General features: G+C 39.4%; 1 long non-coding RNA gene across 1 annotated transcript in view; it reads left to right on the top strand.

Annotated features, from left to right (window-relative positions):
* Positions 1 to 21,959, top strand: part of LOC137501214 (uncharacterized) — a 933,261-nt gene that overhangs the window by 305,914 nt on the left and 605,388 nt on the right. Inside the window, exon 2 of the long non-coding RNA XR_011018424.1 lies at positions 4,084 to 4,150. This is a non-coding gene — a long non-coding RNA (uncharacterized lncRNA). The remainder of the gene's footprint in view (positions 1 to 4,083; positions 4,151 to 21,959) is intronic.

Raw genomic sequence — 21,959 nt, 5'->3', positions numbered from 1 at the left:
GACGTTTTACCTACTTTTAATTTTGTGAATAGCTGCATTGTTTATCAACAGACTGGGTGAGCAAAATGTTACAACTTTTTATATCTTTCGTGGTTTATATCAAGATTTGAACTTTGAATGTTAAATTATTTGGTGGCTTCATGGTCTCCATTCTAACGGAGTACTTCAGACTGATACCTTTATCTGTCTCATACACCAAAATAAACTGTGCTTGGACAAGTGATAGAAGTGTTGCCACATCCTGGACTTTTTCTACAGGCCCGAGTGGTCGCTTACATTGCCAACGTGATAGCGTTTAAGCAGCCTGGAAGGATTCCCCCCCCCTCCTTTTCCTCTTTTCTTCCCTTCTCACTCAGTTTTCTTTGTCTTACCCTTTTTTCTTTTCCGGTATTGAGTGGTAAAAATTTTGCCTCCCGACGTGCTTTAATTCTCTTGCCCTCTTTTGGGTTTCAAATGAAGATTGTAAGGGTGGCCTTAAATAATTATTTTCAGATATACTAATGTAACCCCCCCCCCCTTTAATTCTTAACCAATGTGTTTTTTTTTTAAAAAAAAGGTAGTAGTAAATTTAAATAGGTGCCAATTCTGGTTTTTTTCCTGTCGAACTCTGGTCTTGGGCTTTTCTTGAAAATCTAATCGTTATTCCCAAGAATTCTTAATTATTATTCATATTGATTATATTTTGGTTGTCGAACGGGCTGAGCCCTTGCTAAATGTTTGTAATTCTCATTCTTTGTTTGTTATACACTGCCTATTCTAGTCATTTGAAGTTTAAATACAATTTGTTTTAAATCAATTCACTTTTCTTACATTTGGTTCGTTGTACGTTCTCTCTCACTCTTTACCTTTTCCTTCTCTTTTTTTTTTTGAACATTTGTACTTACCACGGACAGCCCTCTCGGTTAGCCCGCCGTGGCGTCCACTGGCTCTGCTGATTGATGAATAATAAGTCTGATATACTAGGTTTGACCCAACGAGGCATCAAGCGCATGCCTTTCCGTGGTCCGACAAGTCACCACCAGTGAAATAACATTTGCTTGCTTCTAGCGTTATGGTGTCCTAATGATTACCGTTTGACGATCTTTGATGTTGTGGGTTGACCATCCTATCATTACCTATGCCAAGATTTTCGTCCTTTTAGCCATTTGTATGAACATAATATTTATTAGCACCCCACATTGACAAATACGCCACACTTGATACGAGAACTGGAGAATAATAAAAGAAAAGCAGCATGATTTGTTCTGGGTGATTTCCGACAAACGAGTAGTGTTACGAAAATGCTGCTAACTTCGAGCTGCTAAGACTTGGGAGTTAGAAGACGAGCTGCTCGACTAAATGGTATGTTCCAAGCTGTCAGCGGAGATATGGCGTGGAAGGATATTTTTTTGAATGTCATTTGTTGACCTATAGAGATCTTTTGCCCCTACTTGCACCATATGATATGAACCTGCGTGTAATTGGAATTGCGGTAGAGTGTTGAATGTGAGGAAAGGAACGTTAAGGACGACACAAACAGCCAGTCCCCAGGCCAGGGATATGAATCATTTACAATTAAAAACCCCTGATCCGGTTGGGAATCGAACCCGGGACCGCCGGATGACAGGCGGACGCGTTGCCCCCTACACCGCGGGGCCGGACTGGAATGACATTAGTAGACAAATAAGCATCAGTGGAGCTTTTGAAGGTAAGAAAGATCTTAATATGAAGATAAAGCTGGAATTCAAGAAGGTAAATTTGGGCAAATATTAATTTATAAGTCGAGGAGTAAGGGATTGGAATAAATTATGAAGAGAAATGCTCAATACATTTCCAAGTTCATTGAAAACATTGAAGGAAAAGCTAGGTAACAACTGATAGGGAATCTGCCACTTGGGCGAAGCCCTAAATGCAGGTCATTAATGACTGGTTATTGATTGATTTGATTTTGATGATGTTAATTTTGCTACGTGTAACAAAATGATAATTTAACGTCGTTGAAAGAGAGGTATATTTTTCCCAAAAAGAACTAATGTATGTATGTCAAAAGTCTCCCGACCAGGCCGAATATAGGCTATATATTTCCGAAATACAAAGATACGTTTCTGTGATTAATTCCCTCGGCTTGAAATCTGGACGTTTACACTCCTACAACTCATACAGCACGCACACCACACAAATACGCAGTTTAATACACAGTAGTCTGCCACTGAACTAGGATTTTTTTCTGCGTTTAATCAAAATTAATTTTTCAGAGGACTATATCGCTTACATACTGTTAAAATACAGGAAATATATTTTAACATGAAATTAATGTATTTAATACTTCGATTCGCTACCTCCAGCTTTGATTAGAGCTCCGATGTGACGTGGCCTACAATTCTGATGTATTCAACAGTCAGTCTCTGATATTCTTATCCTGATCCATGTATTATTCAGAACAACTCTACACAGATAACAATTACAAGTTACAAACAAACAGTTCTTTTGTTAGTTGAAGTAAGCTCACCGGACAAAAAACTGGTTACGTCTGGAAAAATCATTACAAGCATCAATTAATACCGTGTAGTAAGTCCGCCTCTGGAATTGTTAACCGCCTTCATTCGGTTAGGAAGTGAGCCCACAAGGTTGTTCAGATACGTCACATCCAGGTTAAGCCACTCGCTGAGATTTGATCGCACAATTCCACCAAATTGCGGGGGTGCTGATGTCAGCGTTTTACCCGCTGTTCCAAGATGCCCCACAGATTTTCAATGGGGTTCACGTCAGGTGATCTTGCAGGCCAATAGAGATGTAATAGGGTAGGAAACTGTTCATAAAACCAGTCACATATGCGTCCTGTCCGATGAACTTTGCTATTGTCATCTTGAAAAATCGGGGTATCAATAGCAACATCTGATCGTTCAGAATGTTTAAATCAACATGTTAGTGGTCACATCAGTGAGTGTGCCCAATCCATGACATGAGAAACAGCCCCAAAACATCACAGACCCACCTCCGGCTTGAACCTAACCTTGCACACATCTGGGATAAAATGCTTCATTTGGTTTTCAATGCACTCGACGACGTGCGTCATTGGAATACAGGCAAAAACCTGACTCGTCAGACCACATTAGGATCCGCCAGTTAGGTACTGTGAATGTTTGATGATTTCTAGCCCATTGAAGACGCGCAACGTTATGTACCTGTGAGAACAATGGCCTCCTTCGAGGTGACTGACTCCAAATGCTCATTACGTGCAGTTCTCGTCGCAGTGTTCTCTCGCTAACAGGTCGGGATGGACTTTCATTCACTGACTGCAGCAGTTTCTGTCGAGTTTGGAAGCGATTTTGATTCACAAGCCGTGAAGCGCGTCTCCGGTCCCTACCAGTCAGGATCGTTTTCCGACCGCAATTCTGATGTCGTGTTTCGTGGCCACGTTTAGTACGCCACTGCTTGTAGACACGTTGAACATTCCGCTGCGAAACACTAAAAAAATCCAATAACTTCACGCACCGTACGGCCTAACACTATTGCCCCATTTTCCCACTCCGTCACATCCTTACATCTACCCATGTTGATGTACACTGTCCACTTGAAACATCAGTGTCTTATTAATCACTACTGCCTTATGCTCAGGTAGAAGTAGAGAGCGTGCGGTTGAGTACGAGACTCGTTCGCTGCACCATCTGTACAGGCTTAACGATCCATCTGTGCGTGTGCAGAATGGTGATTTTTTTTTCTCTGGTGACCTTACAATTATCAATGAGAACTAGCACTTGTTAAAATGCTAAAATACATATTTAATGTAATTAAAAATCAAGTCATTGGAAGGTATTCAAGATATTTATTGTGATAAACTGACTCTTCAAAATGTTTTAGCGAGCGAATCTGGTGACAAATTAAGAAATACTGGCAGTGGCAGACATCTTCCAAGGGCTGCACTAGGCTAGCGATAGCCACTCGAAATTATAGCAATAGTGAGACTATGACTTATCGGGGGGGGGGGGACTGATACGACCGTATACCGCTAGTGTAAGATAAAGTGCTAACTGTGCCTATTTGTCAATGCAATATATTGATCCTATTAAAATGATACCTCTCTCTTTCCTTTTTTTTTTACAGATCACCTATCCTGGAATAAATGCCGTTGTTAGAGAAGCTGGGGTTAGCAGCGCGGCTATCGTTTAAGGTAAGAGACTTCTCAATATTATTAGTACAGAATGTTATTACTGTAATGAATGCTACACTATATTATCACATTATAATCCATATTTCTCATTGCATTTTCATTAGGATGCTCCACTCAGTTAAATATGATCAATATTTAACAAAAGATCTCTTGTTAAGGATTATAGGGGATCAAGATCGTTTTGGATCGGTTCTCGATAAAAGCTAAAGAAATTATAGAAGCTATCTCGTTTACGTGAGATAAAACACATGACAAATACATACAACATTGAATCTATCGGAACGGTTTAACGTTGCCATATTTCACCTGAAGAGATCTTGTTTTTAAAAAGGGATAAGATTTATTAGTTTCATTGATTGAAGGTTTTCCAGATACTAAGTTTTATTTTATGAGCTTTGGAAGTATCTTCTAGATTACATTAGGGCAATTAAAAGGATGTACAACCGGGAAACCACCATCCCTTAACAGTTCTTCTTCCTGGATTTTCCCCAGTTTATTGGGGTAGACATATGTGAATAATTGGCCCAGTTTTACGGCCGAATGTCTTTCCCTACGCAACCCTATGTGAAGGGATGTAATCATTGTAGCGTGTTTATGTAGTGATTAGTAACTTCATATGTTGAGTGTAGATGATGATGTGTAGTGAGACGAACACAAACACCAACCCCAAACCTCAAGAATTAACGATACACAGTTAAAATCCCCAACCCGGCAAGTAATCGAACCCAGTGCCCTCTGAACTGAAAACCACTACGCGGACCATCTAGCTAAGGAGCCAGCCTAAATCATAGCGACGTGGAAATGAATTTCCAAAATCCCACATATAATAGCCGGGATTCGAACCGTAGTGGCTTTGGTTATGAGCCGTTCGACTACCATCCCCCAGAGTTCCAAACTTCTGAAATATGAGGGTGTCGTCAAAAGAAAGGGATGGGCCTCGAAGTATGTGAAAACGAAAGATTATCTAGTGCTCAAAAGCCCAATACGGGCAAGGTCAGAACAAAACAAGATTCAGCCGAGGAAGGTCAGATAGGAAAGATGAAAGTAATCAGCCTGATACAAGAAAGTGAAAGCAATGTCAGACTCAGCTAGGAGCCCTCTGGTCGCCAATACATTCTCCCAGGATGACAGCCCCTGATATTTACTCCTTTCAGTCGCGTCTTACGATAAAAATGATATACATACTGCCGCCCCTTTCCACAGAGGATACATTAGGGCACTCCTCAGATAAAATTAACATACATCGACTTTCACTCTTCTCCTGGAGCTGGAGATGGCTCTTCAAGTATAAGAGTGCTCCGTGAAGCCGGATTAAGTTAGAATATTTTACTAACAAGAGAATATGGATAAAATGGTAGAGTTTAACTTAATTTTTTTATTACGGACGATTACTGTCAAGAGATTTTCATCGCGTCTAGTTAATTTCTCTATCACGGGAAATGGGTCGAGACCTTATATGCGACAAAGTTCACATCCGAATTCCCATCGGACTAAGACAAAAATGGCAGAATATAATAATAATAATAATAATAATAATAATAATAATAATAATAATAATAATAATAATAATAATAATAATAATAATAATAATAATAATAATAATAATACGTTTGTAGCTTTCCGTGACTGTTGATATCACCATTATAGCCATTCCACCTGAAGTTTTACCTGGAATCCGAAACACATGATGACGTTAGTGGTTTTACGTACCACTAACTACTTTTTTTACGGTTTCGTCAGACACCTAAATGCCGCAATTTTATCTCGCAGGAGTTTTTACGTGAAAGTAAATCAACCGACAAGAGGTTGACGTATTCGGGCACCTTCAAATACCACCGGACTGAGCCAGGGTCTAACATGCCAAGCTGGGGTCAGATGGCCAGCCACTCAGCCCTGGAAACCGAAACACAGAGAACTAATACCTATTTATAAAAATCCTACGTGAATAGGTCGGGATTGGGACAACGGCTGACTTCGTTAGATACCACACGGCTACTACGCCTGGAGGAGAAGAAGTTGATGAATCTATAAATTTAAAGGACTTGTGGATATGTCCGTTATTAACCAGTGAAAAATATAGCAGCATTAGCAGTAGAAGCTGGTAGGTGTAATATTTCTGACAATAAATTGTAAGAAGATGGTTCGTTCTGTCATTATTATTATTATTATTATTATTATTATTATTATTATTATTATTATTATTATTATTATTATTACCGTAATGTCAGCTTCCGTAGCGTAACGGTTAGTGTTATTAGCTGCCGTCCTCGATGGCCCGGGTTCGATTCCCGGTACTGCCAGAAATTTAAGGGCTGGTATGTGGTTCAAATGCTACATGCATTTCACCTCCATTGGGGGTGTGCCTGAAAAGAGCTGCAGTACCTCGGGATGAGGACACGGGTTTACTTTTTTATAACCGTAATCATCATTAGCGGCTTAAGGTCACATTAACATTGCTAGGTTTTCGGAGATGTCGGCATGGCAAAGATCTGGGACGACAGGGTACCGACCTTGGCCTTAATTAAGTTTTTAAGATACTATTTTTAGTGTACGTCTGTTAGTGCCGTAGCTGCTTTTGTCGGTACACTCAATGGGGGTGAGCTATTTCTCGCACACTTTTTAGTGATAGGTTTTTGGACAGGGGTGAGGAATAAGGAGGGAGCTCTCCCGGTTCCGGTAATACTGCCAACTGAATGGAAATGAAATCTGAATTGAATCGATAATATGATCGATCGATATGGATTTTCTAAACCTTTATTATCTTCAGCCAACAACTGTGTCACACACACACATTATATAACATTCCTCGATGTGAATCTTGTTCTTAGCATGAATTCTATAGCTTGGCTTTGCTATCAACAGTACTAGTATAAAAAGTGTACATCAGGTGTCACAGAGCGATGCATTGCGATTCATAGTTTGTGTCTCAAAGGTTGCCAATACGAATCTCGAAGATAACAGAGGTCGACCGATTCAGCACTAGGGTGTCAATCTATCACTAAAAAGTGTGCGATTAATTCATGTACCGCTATGTGAGAGTGTTATTTGGGGGTGTAGGTATATTACTGTGGGCAAGGAATTGGAAGAAAGGGGCTGTGGCCCTAAGAAAGGCACCATCCTGGTATTTGCCAGAAGTTGAAATAGGAAACTACGGTAAACTATTTCGAGGATTGCCGACGGGGGATTCCAACGCAAATGTCTCCGGAGTACAGAACTAGTAACCCAACGCGATGAGCTAACCTGTTCGGTCTTAATTAAGTTATTTGCCTGATGTGAAAATGGGAATACACGGAAAACTATCTCAACAGTAGTCAACAGTGGGGTTAGATCGTTAAATCCCACGATTTATTAACACTTATTTCCTTTGTAGTGTTTTTAAAAATTTGCTTTACGTCGCACAGACACAGATAAGTCTTATGGCGACGATGGGATAGGAAAGGCCTGGGAATTGGAAGAAAGCGGCCGTGGCCTTAATTAAGGTACAGCCCCAGCATTTGCCTGGTGTGAAAATGGGAAACCACGGAAAACCATCTTCAAGGCTGCCGACAGTGGGGCTCGAACCCACTATCTCCCGATTACTGCATACTGGCCGCACTTAAGCGACTGCAGCTATCGAGCTGGGTGTGTAGTGGTTTTACGTCGCACTAACACATCGAAGGTTTTCGGCGATGCAAGAATGGGAAAGGGCTAAGATTGGGAAGGTATCGGCCGCGGACTAAATTCTTCTTCTTCTTCTTCTTCTTCTTCTTCTTCTTCTTCTTCTTGCTGTTGTTGTCCGGCTCCATGGCTAAATGGTTAGCGTGTTTGCATTTGGCAGAAGAGGTCCTGGGTTAGATTCTCGACCGCGTCGGGGTTTTTAACCTTCATTGATTATTTCCGATGGCTCGGGGACTGGGTGTGTGCGCCGTCTTCATCATTATATTCATCACAGGTAGGGCCCCATCCTAACAGACGGGCAGGTCGCCTATAGGGTGTCAACTCGAAAGACCTGCACCAGCCCTTTCTGAGGTCACACGCCATTATTATTATTATTATTATTATTATTATTATTATTATTATTATTATTATTATTATTATTATTACTATATCCAGATCCATGGCTAAATGGTTAGCGTACTGACCTTTCGTCACAGGGGTCCCGGGTTCGATTCCCGGCAGGGTCGGGAATTTTAACCATCATTGGTTAATTTCGCTGGCACGGGGGCTGGGTGTATATGTCTTCATCATCATTTCATCCTCATCACGACGCACAGGTCGCCTACGGGAGTCAAATGAAAAGACCTGCACTTGGCGAGCCGAACATGTCCTCGGACACTCCCGACACTGAAAGCCATACGCCATTTCATTTTTCATTATTATTATTATTATTATTATTATTATTATTATTAGTAATAATAATAATAAATTTAATATTACCGAGCTCGATAGCTGCAGTCGCTTAAGTGCGGCCAGTATCCAGTATTCGGGAAATAGTAGGTTCGAATCCCACTGTCGGCAGCCCTGAAAATGGTTTTCCGTGGTTTCCCATTATCACACCAGGCAAATGCTGGGGATGTACCTTAATTAAGGCCACGGCCGCTTCCTTCCCACTCCTAGCCCTTTCCTGTCCCATCGTCGCAATAAGACATATCTGTGTCTGTGCGGCGTAAAGCAAATTTTAAAAAACACTACAAAGGAAATAAGTGTTAATAAATCGTGGGATTTAACGATCTAACCCTACTGTTGACAACTGTTGAGATAGTTTTCCGTGTATTCCCATTTTCACATCAGGCAAATAACTTTATTAAGACCGAACAGGTTAGCTCATCGCGTTGGGTTACTAGTTCTGTACTCCGGAGACAGTTGCGTTGGAATCCCCCGTCGGCAATCCTCGAAATAGTTTACCGTAGTTTCCTATTTCAACTTCTGGCAAATACCAGGATGGTGCCTTTCTTAGGGCCACAGCCCCTTTCTTCCAATTCCTTGCTCCATTCAATTAATATTCTAGGAGACTGCGCTCCAAAATTTATTACAATCTAGCCTCTCTAAGACACAATTTTCTAATCCAAATTAGATAATTAAAAAACTATTTCTACTGTCTTACGCGCTCGACAGTCTGATTTACATCTTACAATGAATAGTTAGAAATTAACCAGAGGCGATAAGTGCCCATACTAAGTGGCCTTTGTGGTTAACGGGAAATGTTTAAGATATCGGTCATAAACAAAATGATAGGAGACGAAACACTTGTGCTCATTTTAAAATATACCTTAAAACACTTAATATCCAGAGTGGGCTTATGGTCCTAAGTCACAGAGGCTAAGTCTGTACTACAGAGGGTGATTATATGGAGACAAATATTAAGTTATAAAAGAAGAGATAAATTTTAAGTTACAAAATCGTAGTCATCCCAATACCAAGTGGAATGGGAATTAAAAGAAGGTGAACACTCTATTCCCTAGGTTTCATATTGCCCTGCACGGACGTGAATAAAGTCTTTAGACTTGCTTGAAAATTTACATTTAGAAGATAATGTTAAACTTTAGAACTTTACATTAAGAATGAATTTCGAAACCTTCCCCTCAAGTCAGCTTTCTGAAACTATCTTATAATTAAAGGATGTCTGCCATTACCTTGAGCTGCCGGGTCTTCCGACGGCGATCAAGATTTTTTCCCTGCCTCCACTACGTACGCATTCTAAACCTCTTGACTGGAGCGATGGAAAAGACAACATGGTCCAGAAGGTCCCAGCTTTTATAGCGGGGGGGGGGGAAGGATCCAGGACTTTCTATGCCGAAGGCCTGTACACACTCTCAATTATTTTTGTTTGGATAAATGAATTAATATCCAAAATTTCTGATTGGCTAATAATTTCAGAAGAAAGAGATAGAAGGGCTAGTAACCTTACAACACAAAAACAATCTACAAACGTATAAACAGAAAATTTCTTTTGAAAATGAATTGTCCATCCTCCCACCAGAGGAGGCATACAAGTAGACAGTAGAGACATCTGAAGATAAAGTTCGGAACTTCTTCTGATACACAGTCAAGGTTCATATTACAGACGTCCTTCTTCTTCTTCTTCTTCTTCTTCTTCTTCTTCTTCTTCTTCTTAAGTTTGAAGTATTTTGCCAAATATTATTGTTCGCTAGTGTCATACAAATTATCCACACATACATATTCTATATATATCTGTACTTTTAGGGGTAAGAAGTAATGTATTCCCTCAACTAAGTTTTAATTAACCTTAGCAAATGACGAACGCACCATCAGCTGTTCTTGACACACTGTGACGTCACCATCACCAATAAGGTTCCCGGACCCTACCTCATTTATTAAAGATTTTTAAGATGTCGAGAAAGTTTTTTAATTTATCTTCAAACGCACCGTGAGTAATTCAGCCGCTTTTAATTAATGCTCTGAATAATTTATACATCATTTTTCTTTTGTATTCCCCGCCATTCATAAGACTTCGTTCAAGAGCCCACTCCGACTATCCATTCTTCAACAGAATTTAAAATGTTCAAGCAACCAGAGCGGAGCGCTTACTTTCGAATGGATATTAATATGTAACAAAGTAGTCTATATCGGCCTACATTTTGTTTCTTCGTAATATTTCTAGGAGGATATGGAACTAATAGTGATGAACGTAATTCACTGAATATTTAAAATAAGAGAATTTGATATTTTACCTGCCATTGCATAACGGTTGCCATGAAGATAAAGCTTCATACTATTTAATTTATTATTATATAATAATAATAATAATAATAATAATAACAATAATAATAATAATAATAATAATAATAATAGACCTACAAAAATATATATATTCGCCGGGCTGAGTGGCTCAGACGGTTAAGGCGCTGGACTTTTGACCCCATTGGCTCAGTACGATGGTATTTGAAGGTACTTAAATACGTCAGCCTCATGTCGGTACATTTACTGACACTTAAACGAACGCTTGCGGGACTAAATTCTGGTACCTCGGCAAATCCGGAAACCATAAAAGTAGTTCGTCTAACGCAAAGCTAATAACAGTCAGGCTGAGAGTTTCACAAATAAGAAAAGTCCTTTCAGTATTAATTACTGCGTTGATGGGGGTGAAAGTTCCCTATGGGAATCATTGTCAGTACCTAGGTTTTAATATATAAGGAAATATCTTCATTGGGTTAATCACATAAATGGGATTGTAAATAAAGGGTACAGATCTCTGCTCATGGTTATGAGGGTATTTAGGCGTTGTTGTAAGGATGTAAAGGAGAGGGCATATATGTCTCTGGTAAGACCCCATGTGTATGGGACCCTCACCAGGATTACTTGATTCAAAAACTGAAGAAAAATCTAAAGGAAAGCAGCTCGAGTTATTCTGGGTGATTTCCAACAAAAGAGTAGCGTTACAAAATGTTGCCAAGTTTGGGCTGGGAAGACTTGGGATAAAGGAGACGAGCTGTTCGACTATGTGGTATGTTCCGAGCTGTCAGTGGAGATATGGCGTGGAATGACAGCAGTAGACAAATAAAGTTCGAGTGGTGTCTTTAAAAGTAGGAACGATCAGAATATGAATATATAGTTGGAATTCAAGAGGACGAATTCGGGCAAATATTCGTTTATAGAAAGGGGAGTTAGGGATTGATATAACTTACCAAGGGAGATGTTCAATAAATTTCCAATTTCTTTGCAATAATTTAAGAAAAGTCTCGGAAAACAACATATAGGGAATTTTCCACCTGGGCGACTGCCCTAAATGCAGATCAGTGGTGATAGATAGATAGATAGATAGATAGATAGATAGATAGATAGATAGATAGATAGATAGATAGATTGATTGATTGATTGAATTTGAACATTATTATTAAAGATATATGTAATTATGCTTCCTCAGTAAAAGTCAAGAATAACTGGATAATCGAAATTGCAGAAGGCCAACAAATCATCATAACAGGTGACGTTATATGGGACAGGCCTAGATTTAGAACGTTGGTGAACAAACATCAGTTTGCTGCAAAACCCAAAATGAGAACCACCACTGCACGGACGGAAGAACGGAATATAGCGACAGAATGAAGACATGCTGGGAAGAGAAAAAAGCAAATTCATCTGCTAAATACTGTAAGTTAAATCGCGCTCTTCATTTGGGCACAACGTTGTAAAAACAACAATAATAATAATAAAAATAAAAATACGTTTACATGGAAGCATTTTTATAGAGTACTTTTATTTATAACAATGAAACAACAAAAGCATGTAAATGAGTTTTTAATTTAATGGCTGGAGTGTACTCGGAATGACGAGGTAAAGGGGGAATGAACTCCATGGACGAAGCTGTACGCATAAACCGGCTTCCGTGGTGGTGTTATGAGAGGCGAAATGAGGAGGATATGTTACCTAGGAGAATAACGGACTCTGTTATGGGGGGGGGGGGGTGAGAGGAGTAGAGGAAGACCAAAACGAAGATGGTATGATTGAGCTTTCAACGATTTAATGATAGAACTAAACGACGCCACATATCTAGTTACTAATAAGAGAATTGTGGCGGCGATTAGTAAATTCACAGAGGCTCGCACACTGAATGCTGAAAGGCATAACAGTCTTAATGAAAATGATGATGTATAATATTTATCATCAGACTTTACTTACTCCGTTTTAGAGGAACCTTCACGCATCCCCGATATCAACTACCAGGGAATTGACCTCGCACATTATTAATTTATTAATATTATATAACAGTTTACCAAGTATTTATCACTATTACTGCTACTATTTTATTCTAAAAGGGAATTATTGTCTGCTCTAGTTGCCTCTGTTGGATCACTGGTAGAATGTCGGCCTCCTGATCCCAAGATAGCGGGTTCAAACCCGGAAGGGGTAGTCGGATTTTTTGAAGTGCGTGGGAAAAGTCCATACGATACTCCATCTCTTACGATGTCCGCATGTAAAAGATGTCTGGTGACACATTTAGTGTTTAATCAACGAAATTAATTAAAACTCAGCCATCAACGCCCAAGAGAGATTCGGTTTAGTCTACCGTCTAGTAGGCCTACAGCAAAACGGAAAGTCAAATTGACGAACAAACAGGTATATGGCGTCAGATTAAAAAGTCTGCAAACAGTAGCCGAGGTCATGCAATTATTATTATTATTATTATTATTATTATTATTATTATTATTATTATTATTATTATTATTATTATTATTATTATTATTACTTGCAATCTGTTTTACGTCGCCCATACACAGATAGGTCTCATGGCGACGAAGGGATAGGAAAAGGCTATGAATGAGAAGGAAGCGACCATGGCCTTAATTAATATACATCCCCAGCATTTGCCTGATGTAAAATCGTAAGCCATGGAAAACACAGTGGTGTTCGAACCCACTATCTCCCAAATGCAAGCTGACAGCTACGTGATCCAAACCACACAGCCACTTGCTCGGTTATTATTATTATTATTATTATTATTATTATTATTATTATTATTATTATTATTATTATTATTATTATTATTATTATTATTCGTTATGTCCGACTAAGGAGCATGATTGAACTTATTCAGCTGATGTTGGTGACTTTCTTCTCCGAGAATCTCTTCATCTTCTCGCTATGGCTTCTGACCAAATTTCGTTTGTGGTAGTGATTGGGTGGTGTGTAAAGCGTTGATTATCGACTAATTTTTTCTGAACTTAGGTCTGTATAATACAATGCTATCCCTGATGCCTGTTTCCTGAAGATTTGATTTTGTTTTAGCGTTCACTGATATGGCAAGGTTTAGAATTATTTTGGTTTATCTCTGATTAATAATTCGAAGAGTATGTCCATAAAATTTCAAACGTCTTTTTTAAGTCCGTCCGAGATTTTCTCTAAGTTTTGGTACAGGTCATGAAATTTCCTTATCATCCAGATTCTTCCTGTACACACTGGTCCAAAAATTTCTTTCTATCGTTCCTAATCGGTTTACCTTCCAGGGTTGGTTTTTCCCTAGGACTCAATGAGGGATTCCTCCTCTACCGCCTCAAGGACAGTATCCTGGAGTGTGAGACTTCGGATTGGGGTTCTACAAGGACCAGTACCTCGCCCAGGCGGCCTCATCTGCTATGTTGAACAGCGGTCTTGTGGGGGGGATGGGAAGATCGGAAGGGGTAGACGACAAAGAGGGAAGGAAGCGGCCATGGCCTTAAAGTTTAGGTACCATCCCGGAATTTGCCTGGAGTAGAAGTAGGACACCACGGGAAATCCACTTCGAGGACGGCTGAGGTGAGAATCGAATCCTCTCTACTCATTTGACCTCTCTAGGCTGAGTGGATCCCGTTCCAGCCCTCGTACCAATTTTCAAATTTCGTGACAGAGCCGGGAATCGAACCCAGGCCTTTGGGGGTGGCAGTTAATTACACTAACCACTACACTACAGAGGCGGACCCGAAAAGTTTCCTTACGATTTGTCTTTCTTGTTTTTCTACATTATTATTTACAATCTAATATATGTCGCACCGACACTGATAGGTCTTATGGCAACGGTGGGACAGGAAAGTGCTGGAATTGAGAAGGAAGCGACCATGGCCTTAATTAAGGTACAGCCCCAGCATTTGCCTGGTGTGATAATGGGGAAACAACGAAAAACCATCTACAGGGCTTCCGGCATTCTTCTTCTTCTTCATCATCATCATCATCATCATCATCATCATCATCATCATCATCATCATGTCGTTGTCATCACCGGCACTAACAGTGGTTGAATTGAACACACTGACAAATGTGATATGCAATATATAAATAGGCTTCCACACTCTGAATTTAATCTTAACAATTGTTTGTGATAACCAGGACCACGGCGTATTAAACGCGTGCGCTATAAGCCTGCTGATAAACCTGCGCGTGTGTCGCGTTTGACTACAGTAAGTCTATCAGAAGAAGTACGGATGGATTTGGGGAAGGGACTAGCCCACAGTTTTTTTTTTTGACAACATCGTCCGACGCAAGTCTGACTTCCGATGAAATGATGACACATTCGAAATTCAGTTCAATACAATTTTATTTATAAGTGGCCGATGATAAATAAAGAGAAAGGGAGAGAAACGAATGGTATTGTAGTGGCAAATTGTCACGTCGATAATTAATTTTCTTTTTTTGCTACTTGTTTAACATCGCACTAATACGTCAAACGATTTTGGCCACGGAAGGATGGTAAAAGGCTAGGATTGGGAAGGTAGTGGCCGTGGCCTTAATCAATGTAGAGCTCCATCATTTCCGTGATGTGAAAATGGGAAACCACGGAAAATCATTTTGAGGGCTGCCGACGGTGGTATTCGAATCTACTATCTCACGAATGTTAGTTCACAGCTGCGCAACTCTAACCGCATGGCGAACTCGCTCGGTAATAAATAAATAAATAAATAAATGGTTAGCTTTCTTCTTCTTCACTGTTGTTATTTTATTGATATAACTAGTAGTTACCCGCGGCTTCTCTCACGTTGATTTCATAATTTGATAAAAGTAATCGTTTCTCGGCATTGTACTAAGACATTACCTGAAAATCCCTAAAGTATAAAAACTCACCGAAAAATTGATGGAATCTCATTTACCCCAGAAACTCATTGTAAACCACGTTTGTGGTAATATCTTTTAGGGCTAAGATGACTATGCGACATATAGCCGTACACGTGAGAACGACTTCTCGCAAGTAAAAAAGTTTCTTTAATTTTAAAGAAGATTCCAAATACCCATTTCCTCATCTGTAACATCTTCAGGTTTTGAGAAATGAGTATCCCTATAAAAAAGAATTTAACCCCTTTATTACCCCTTCCTCCACCCCCACCTAAGTGGATTTTCCGAAAACAATTTATTTTTAAAGGACTTTCCAAGTACAACGTTTCATGTCTGTAACATGTTTTGACATAACTGAAGATTTTACGGTACTCATTTTAAAAATTCACCTGCTTTTTCAATTCTTTTCAGTCCGTTAAGTGGTTTTCCGAAAAAATACACGTGTTCCTTTATTTTTAAAGAAGATTCCGAATACCGATTTTCACATCTGGAACATCTTAATTTTTTTTAAAGATATAAGTATGCTCATAAAAAGTTCAGCTCCTTCGTCACTTCTTTCCACCCCCCTCCCCCTTAACTGAATTTTCCGTGAAAAAAACACGTGTTTATTTATAAATACCAATTATGACGACAGTAACATCTTCAGTTTTTGTGATATCTGTATCCTCATGAAAATAACTCAACTCCTATTTCTCACTCCTACCTCCTCCCCCAAGTTGATTCCCCCCCAAAATGCGTGTGTTTTATATTTAAAGGAGATTCATAATGCTCATTTTCACGTCCGTAACATCTTTAGGTTTTTGTTATATATAAGCATCCTCATACAAATAATTCAACTAATGTTTCAATCCTTTCATCCCGCCTTACCTGGATTTTCTGAAAACAAAAGAATACGTATTTCCTTCTTTGAAAGGAGACTCCAAATACCAATTTTCACATCTGTAACATGCTAAGTTTTTGAGATGTTCTGTATATATGCTCATTTTAAAAGTTCACGCCAACCCACTTTTCAGTCCTTCTTAGCCCCCCCCCCCCTCTGGAAACAAAATTATACATGTTTCTCCATATTTAAAAGAGATTATAAGTACCACTTCACATCTGTAACATGTTATGTTTTTGAGATATACTGTAGATATGCTCAGGCATTATGTGTACCAATATTGGTTGGCAGCAATGCCCGAACGTACATGCATAATGTAGCTGCTGTAGAATCCTGGAGCTGACGTTGCCATGGTTACGACAGTTCATTTCTTTATCCGATTCCTAGAGCAGGAGTAGTGTGGTACCAATATCTCCTTAACGGTTGGTTTTAGGGCCTTAAAACATTGTTTTCGGGCCCGGGGCTTACCGAGTTTTGTTCTTTGCGTCAACGGCCTTAAAATGAGCTTTGTCTCGTCCTTGGACGACAAATTCGATATTTCGCCTATATTAGCATATTATTTTTACATCTCCTCCCGTCGCCCCCCCCCCACCTCTCCAATTGTTTTGAAAATAAAATACAGCCAATGTCCGTCAGGGATTATGTGTACCTATTTTGGTTGGCAGCTGTGCCCAAATACACATCCATAATCTCGCTCCTATAGAATCCTGGGGCTGACGTTGCCATGATTACTGCAGTTCATTTCTTTAACCGATTCGTAGAGCAGGGCTAGCGTGGTGCCAATATCTCTATAACGGTTGGTTTTAGGGCCTTAAACATGGTTTTCGGGCCCGTAGAGCTTATCCAGTTTTGTTCTTTGTATCAAGGGGCTTAAAATGAGCTTTGTCTCGTCCTTGTACGGCAAATCCGATATTTCGCCTATATTAGCCTAGTGCTTTTATATCTCCCCCCTTCCCCTCCTAGAATTGTTTTGAAAATAAAATATAGCCTATAGCACTCAAGGATTATATATTTTTCTATTAGTGAAATAATTTTTAGAATCGGTCCAGTAGTGTTTCAGGTTACCCTCCAGTTATACACATACAAAATTTGCCCCCTCTCTTTATTATATTAGTATAGATTTATTCCTAACTTACCTGGTTAGTCGCCTAGCGCCATGAATGATTACTTATACAGCCCAAGCTTATTTTTAATCCATTTGTTGTTTGTTTGTTTGTTTGTTTGTTTGTTTGTTTGTTTGTTTGTTTGTTTGTTCAAACTTTGTCTCATTTCTCTAGGGGTCGGGTATGAGGTGAGATGAATCTGTCGTGGCGGGTTTTTATGACCGTGTGCCCTTACTGACGTCAACCTCATCAGAGTAGTTAATGAAATGAAATGAGTGACGTGATAGTGGGAAGGGTGAGGGTGAAACCCAGTGCCGGAACATAGCTTACTCCTGTCGAATAGCACCAAGGGTTCTGCTCAAGTCTCCATCCGACGGACGAATCACCATCAACAGCGTCATATGCCCTCACACCAAATGAGCACTGCGATAAGGTTTGGAATTCAATCCAGGCTTTTGACACCAAATATAGTTATTAGAACGTGTATACCACCACCTCCCCTACCCAAAATTCTGATGGTGAATTTTTTCAACCAACGGGACTCGAACCAGTTAACCACGGCGTCAAACCGTTTAGACTTCAACGCCTTAAGCTAGCGTGTTTTATTTTCTTTCCTTTTAGAAAAGAAAATTTAGTGGAAAATCACTCAAACTTACGCTGCCTAAGCAGTTTCGTCTATCATTATAAGAGTAATAAAGACATGCGTACTATGAACGGATATAGAAGTGGATAACGTCTCTGCAGAATATATTCTGGCTGATATTTCACTGTGGTTCCATAATTACCTTGCGAGAGAAGATGGAAATTATCCTACATGTCACTGAGCATACGTAATTACCTTGCAAGTAAGACATGAATATTAGTCTCCAACTGAACCTAGCGTGGTGTATAGATTTTGGTTCAAAATTTACATGGTATATTACGTTGACTTAATGGGAGACATTTACAGGTTTATTAATTTTAACATGATGTATCAAAATAATTTCTAGTCCATTAAACCCTATTGATATTCTGTTGTCATATTATTAAATGGTATTAAACGGCTCATGAAAAAGTGTGCTACTTTTTTTTTTACAGTCTGCTTTGGTCGCACCCACATAAATAAGTCTTACGGCGAAGATGGAAGAGGAAAGGGCTAGAAGTGGGAAGGAAGCGGCCGTGGCCTCAGTTAAAGAACAGCTTCAGCATTTGCCTGGCCTGAATATGGAAAAACATTTTCAGGACTGCCGACAGTGGGATTCTAAACCACCATCTCCCGAATGCAAGCTGATAGCTACGTGACGCAAAACCCGTGACCACTTGCTCGTGTGCTACGCTTTCCTGTGGGGTTATTCATAACAGAGATATCTACACCAAGTTTGTTTCTTTAAATGGCAGTAAAGTAATTTATGTCAACAGCATAAACGTCCGAACCACTACGACTTTAGACAAATAACTGATTCATACATCGAACAATTACGTTTTTGAAATACCAATAATACTTCAACCTGCAGTTTTAACGGCTGAGCACTCGTCTTACCGTATCAGATGGTGTTCGCTGACCGAAGCTGTTTCCTTGTGACTTAGAAAATAAAAACAGTGTTGTTGCGAAGGAACGAAATTAATATTTTTGTATTTATTATGAGAATATTAAATGAAAAATGAAAATAATTCAGCAGAGGTGAACAGCACATTTTACAAAAAAAAAAAAAAAAAAAAAATGAATGATGTCCGAGTTAAACATTTTTGATTATGGAAGTGGACTGGGCACGGGAACCTGTCGTTTGTTTAATTGTTATGACACTAACGAGAGTTTTGCATTTTGAGATGTTCTAGGCAACGAAATAATGTCTTAATGCGAGAAAAGCCACTACGTCAATTCTTTGCGCGTGGTCAATCGTTGGTTGACCAAAGGAAGAATTATCACTACAAGAATCGATGCTGTAGTCGTTTAAGCGCGGCCAGTATCCGGTATTCGGGAGATAGTGGGTTTGAACCCCACTGTCGGCAGTCCCGAAGATGGTTTTCCGTGGTTTCCTATTTTCACACTAGAAGAATGCTGCGGCTGTACTTTAATTAAGGGCATGGCCGCTTTCTTCCACTTCTAGCCCTTTCCTGTCCCATCGTCGCCATAAGACCTATCTGTATCGGTGCGACCTAAAGCAACTTATAAAAACAAATCAATCAATCAATCAATCAATCAATCAATCAATCAATCAATCAATCAATCACCACTGATCTGCATTTAGGGCAGTCGCCCAGATGGCAAATTCCCTATCTGTTGTTTTTCTACACTTTTCTTAAATGATTTCAAAGAAACTGGAAATTTATTGAATATCTCCCTTGGTAAGTTATTCTAATCCCTGACTCCTTTCTGTAAACGAATATTTTCCCCAATTTGTCCTCTTGAATTCCAACTTTATCTTCATATTTTGATTTTTCATACCTTTAACGATACCACTCAAACTTATTCGTCTACTAATGTCATTCCACGCCATCTCACCGCTGATAGCTCGGAACATACCACTTAGCCGAGCAGCTCGTCTCCTGTCTCCCTAGTCTTCCCAGCCCAATCTTTACAACATTCTCGTAACGCTATTCTTTTGTCGGAAATCACCTAGAGCTTTTCTTTGGATTTTTTTCCAGTTCTTGAATCAAGTAATCCTGGTGAGGGTTCCACACACTGGAACCATACTCTATTTGGGGTCTTACCAGAGACTTATGTGCCCTCCCCTTTACATCCTTACTACAACCCCTAAACACCCTCATATATGTGATTACCCCAATGAAGATCTTTCCTTATATTAACACCTCGGTACTTACAATGATTACCATAAGAAACTTTCACCCTATAAACGTAGTAATTAAAACTGAGAAGGACTTTTCCTATTTGTGAAACTCACAACCTGAAGAGTTTTGAAAAGGAGCACCTCAATTAGCGATTCTCACAATAATATTTCTATTTCATTATGTGCTCGAAATGTTGACAATCAACGGGAATGCCCATTTGAAGTCTTTTCGCGAAAGATGATGTCGTAGGCTGAAGTGTCTCTCGATATTGCAGAATATGCTGGGGTGATACCAACCAACACCATTATTTTATTTCTTTTCTAAACATAAACCTCCGTAATTTATCTTTTGTTCGCCTGTCATAACACGTTGCGAACGCAAGGGATACACCGCATTGAATTTACGAGACACGAGATTACCAGTTGTGTGGTTGGGGTCACAACAAGGAAACAAACAGCCTGCGCTAGCGATCGCCATCTGATACGCCAAGACGAGTGCCCGCTTTGAGCCACTAGAACTACAAGTCGAAGTAGTATTATTGATATTTCAAAAAGTAATTGCCCAATTTATGAATGAATTACATGTTTGAAATCGTGACAGTACGAACATTTGAAGTTGAAAACATTTCGTAAAAGACAGTGTAAGTGTCACCATACTACGGAAAACGTAAAATTTAAACATTTTCCTCAATAGTGCCGAAGTTTGAAGGGCTAACTCTATCAAACTAAAAACGAATTCAGAAAATCACATCGGGCTTAAATGCAGTTTCGAAAAAACAGACTAAAATCACGTGTACCTTTATTCGTTTCCTGTCTGATTCGTCTCGTAGCCAAATAACCTTATTTGCATAATTATTTCCGTAATGTGTTCCTTGATTCGATACTTCAGGCGTTTTTTTTATTTTTGAAAAATCCACAATGTAGTTATAAGGGCTTAAGTGAAACTCACGTTAGCGCTCGTAGTGCTGCTTAAGTGAAACAATGCATCAACTCATATTAGCGTTCGTAGTCGTACAAAAAGGCAAACTGCTAACCTAATCGACCGAATAACGATGATTAAGAAAACGATTGTAGTTTTTATGAATCAATAAAATATTCTCATTCTTTATTATATTTTATTTACCTAAAATTCGTAGCTCATCTCCCTAGGATGTTCTCATCATTGATTTGCTTGCCTGTGGATTTTTTGCTAGTGTCAGAAAGTAATGTCATATTGAACCCATAATTCTACGATGATAAATAATTGCAGATATTTGTTGCAGCTACAAATAACTTTTTTGAGAGTAGCCATGTTTTATTTCAAGAGTCTCGCTCCCTCCGTGGGAACAGAACTCACCGTGGCGAGCGAGCCACCCTCTCGTGAAAGGCCGGGACTCTTCGGTTGATGTCGAGTACTGACTAATTTAGCAATTTAGGAAAAACCTTCACAACCTGAGATTTGGGTGACATGGTTCATCCAGGAAAACCGAATCGAAATTATTAATAAACATTACATGTAGACAGAATCCATACGGTGAATTTAAATGCAATTAAGCCTG

Source organism: Anabrus simplex, chromosome 6 (genome assembly GCF_040414725.1).
Source record: "Anabrus simplex isolate iqAnaSimp1 chromosome 6, ASM4041472v1, whole genome shotgun sequence".
NCBI lineage: Eukaryota > Metazoa > Arthropoda > Insecta > Orthoptera > Tettigoniidae > Anabrus > Anabrus simplex.
The sequence above is the reverse complement of the archived record's forward strand: the minus strand, read 5'-3'. Positions and strand labels throughout refer to the sequence as shown.